This window comes from Gavialis gangeticus, unplaced genomic scaffold (assembly GCF_001723915.1).
Source record: "Gavialis gangeticus isolate Ggan-Ray unplaced genomic scaffold, GavGan_comp1, whole genome shotgun sequence".
Taxonomy (NCBI): domain Eukaryota; kingdom Metazoa; phylum Chordata; order Crocodylia; family Gavialidae; genus Gavialis; species Gavialis gangeticus.
Genome location: NW_017729004.1, coordinates 71,391 through 74,737, shown reverse-complemented (window position 1 = coordinate 74,737; position 3,347 = coordinate 71,391). Strand labels below are relative to the sequence as shown.

Sequence of the window (3,347 nt, the reverse complement as noted above, 5' to 3'; positions counted from 1 at the left end):
TGGTTCACGGGGAATGTTCTGTAAAAATTGCCTGCGGATGACTTGGGAACAAGGGCTCAGCCTTGCTTTTGCCGCTTTTCAAGTGCTGCACAGTTTATCATTCTTCCTTTTCTTGCTTTGCCCCTCGGGAGGATGTCGGGATGATTGGTCTGTGTCAGACCCGTGCTCCAGCTAGCTCAGTTCTCTGTACTAGCAGTGGTCAGGACCAGTTGCTGCAGAGGAAGATGCAGAGTAGGTGATTACTCATAGCTCCGTGGAGTTTAAGGCTGGCAGGGATCTTCAGATAGTCCAGCCTGGCCGCCTGCCTGTCTCGGGCGACTGCATCCCACCCTGCCATCCAAGCACAGCGCCCAGGCTCTTGCTTGGCACCCACTTCCATGGTTTGTCTCTGGGGCTGTTGAAAACAGGCACCGTATTGCAAAGAGCTTGTCTGTGCTGCTGCCTCAGTGTCAAGCCATGGCTGGGGTCAGTTGTGCCTGGGGGGTTGTACCCACACAGCTGTACCGGGCCGGGGTTGGGAGGTTGCACTTCCAGCCAGTGCAGTCTCTGCAGACTGAGCTGCGAGGCAGACCTGGCATGGTGGGAGCCGCCTGGCTGCAGCTGCTGGCCGTTGGTTCTGGCTCTGCCTCTACGCCCACTGCTCCTGCCTGAATGTCCCTGGGCCCCATCACTGCTCTCTCATAAACTGAACGGATTGAATGCATTTTGAGTCTCTTGCCATCAGTCTTTTTGTCCAGCTATTTTTATCTCTCTTCTCCTTCCCCAGTTTTCAGCATCTCTGCCCCAGCCTGGGCCCCGGGGCGGCTGGCTGCATCACAGCATTAGTTTTACAAGTGCTGCCTGCGTACAGAGAGAAGCACACTCCACCTCCTGCTTCCCCTTTGCCTGTCCAAGGGTTGCAGTGTAACCCCTTTTGCCACAGCAGCACATGGGTGGCACCTGCGGAGCTGTTTGCTATGACCCCCGGGTCCTGGTGGGAGTTGCTGCTCTCCAGGACCCTCCTCGATGTGTAGCGATGCTACTGGTGCCTGCAGCTTGGGGCTGAGGAGAGGAGGGCTAGTCCCAGCCCCTGCAGAGCCTCACTGCAGCTGCCCCATGCCTGGGCATCCCGCCCTTGGCAGTTACTGTTTGAGATGTGTCAGCCTGTCCGTTCCCTCTCCATCGTGATTCTTGGACTAGGAGGCCAAGTGAGCCAGGCCACAGGCCTTGTGAGCAGCGGTCAGACGTGCCCTTGCCTTCGTTATGGGACAGGCTGCCTGCGGGAGAGGTTTCCAGTGAGCTCCCAGTAGTAAGAGCAGCAGTTCCCAAGCCAGGGGTGGTGAGTCCCACAGATGTTCACCTGCAGGTGTGGGGCTTGCAAAGGGAAGGGGGAGTCGTCCCGGAAGAAGTTGGGAGCTGCTGAGCCACGGCCTGGCTCTGGGAGTAGGTGGGTGTTGATTGCCTTCCTCAACCTCCCCTTTGTCCTGCTGGTGCTTGCTGTGATGGGTCTGACATGGCCATGTCTCTTCCTTTGAGTCCTGCCAGGCTCTGGTATCCCATGGCAGCACGGTCCACAGGCCAGCTGCATCATGAGATTCACTTCTGAATTTGCTGGTTTTCCATCTTGTTAACTGTCCCCTTCCGCGAGGCCATGTGAGTACGAGCTTCTGCCTTCCTCTCCGTGCCTGCCCCCGTCTGGTGCATCCTTCCCCTCCTTCTCCTCCTCTCCCCTTGAGGTAAGCCCTGATCTCTTCAGCCTCTTGATGTGAGGTCAGCCAGCACTGCCCCTGCTGATCCCGGTGCTCACATAACAACGTCTGGATGCTCTCTGAGCTGCCCCCTCTTGTTCCCAGGCAGCCCCGCTGCACCAGGTTCTCGTCACCTTGCCCACGCTGCTTATACAAAGCGTGCGTGACATTTAAATAACATACGGCAAGTCTGGCCGACCATGGTGTGGTGGGAAGGGTGGGTGGGATGGCTGTCATGAGATTTCAGTGCACAGTGAAAGGGGTGAGGCTATCGAATTTTTAACATGGGTGGTGTTCATCCAGAATATGGATGTCACCAAAGTTTAGCGGCTGTTAAGAGCAACATGAGGAATGTTAAACAGTCTAAGTTTCCTGTCCCAGTCCTTCCCCGCCCTTTGTGGTGGGTCCATCTCCTCTGGCGCTCGGGCGCCGGAGGAGTCCTGGCTGTACGGGGCTGAAGCGCTGACCTGTGCATGGCTGGAGCGTGTGGGCTGCAGTAGGGCCGAGTGGAGGAGACACTTTCCAGCCACTTTGTTCACCCCAAAAGAAGCCAAAATGGGCCCCAGCCCCATTGTCTTTGCCTTTGCCTGTTGCATTTTAGACAGCAACTAAGAGAGGATATGATGGCAGCCTTCAGATATCTGAACGGCTGCCACAGAGAAGAGGGAGGACACCTTTTCTCCATTGCTGAATAGCAAAGCATAGGAAGTGGCTTGAAGCTGCAGCAGCATAGGTTTAGATGGGCTCTCAGGAAGAACGTCTTCACTGTCAGCAGGGAGCCATGGGATAGACGTGTTCAAAGAGAGACAGGCGCTGGTCAAGAGCAGCAAGGTGTAGAGTGTGCTGTGAGGTCCAGGAAGCCCCCACCCGTGTGTCACCTGGGGACGGTGAGGGGAGCTCAGCAGCCCAAGCAGGTGGGTGTAAAGGACTGTGCTCGGCAGCAGGAGAGTAAAGTAGGGCTCCACCGTGGGCTCCGTGACAGAGGACGATTGGAGCAGCAGGGTCTGTTTACGCTGGGGACAGGATGGCAGAAAGGGGAGTCCTGTCCCTCCAGTCAGGGTGACGCACGGAGGTGTGTCCGTGTCCCCTGGCTGCAGAGCAGGGGGTGTTTGGTGATTCTCAGGCTTCTGGGCATTGCCATTGCTGGTTGTATCATGGGGCCAGGAAGGACATTTTCCCCCCTCTGCTCTTGCTGTGGCTGTTGAGTTTTTCACCTTCCTTGGAGGCGCTGGGTGCTGCAGCCCCAGCTGGGGATAGGGACTGGGCTGTGCCAGTGCTCCTGCTGGCACCAACCCCGCAGGACCTGGGCTAGAGGGTCTTGTCCCTGCGCTCAGGCTCAGCCTGATACTGCACTAGGGACAGGAAGGGATTTCCCACCGGTCACACTGGTCCAGACTGGGGGGGCATTGCTCTGTGGTAGGGGCACGGCCCTTTTCCTCCGATCTTGTGAGCATATTAACCATTCCTGTCCTTGCGGTGGCAGGTGCTGGCTGTGCCCGTGTCCCTCTGCTTCCTCTGGGGAGCTTGAAGGGTGTTCTTGATGTTCCAGGCCTTGTGCACAGGGGTGTTCCTGGAGGCTTTAAGAGCAGGTCAGCCAAACCCTTGTCTGGGGTGGCTCAG

General features: G+C 57.4%; 1 long non-coding RNA gene across 1 annotated transcript in view; it reads left to right on the top strand.

Moving 5' to 3' along the window:
• LOC109291128 overlaps nucleotides 1-2,290 on the top strand; it is a 23,184-nt gene extending 20,894 nt beyond the window's left edge. The window contains exon 3 of the long non-coding RNA XR_002095751.1: nucleotides 2,278-2,290. This is a non-coding gene — a long non-coding RNA (uncharacterized LOC109291128). The remainder of the gene's footprint in view (nucleotides 1-2,277) is intronic.
• Nucleotides 2,291-3,347: the final 1,057 nt, after the last annotated feature.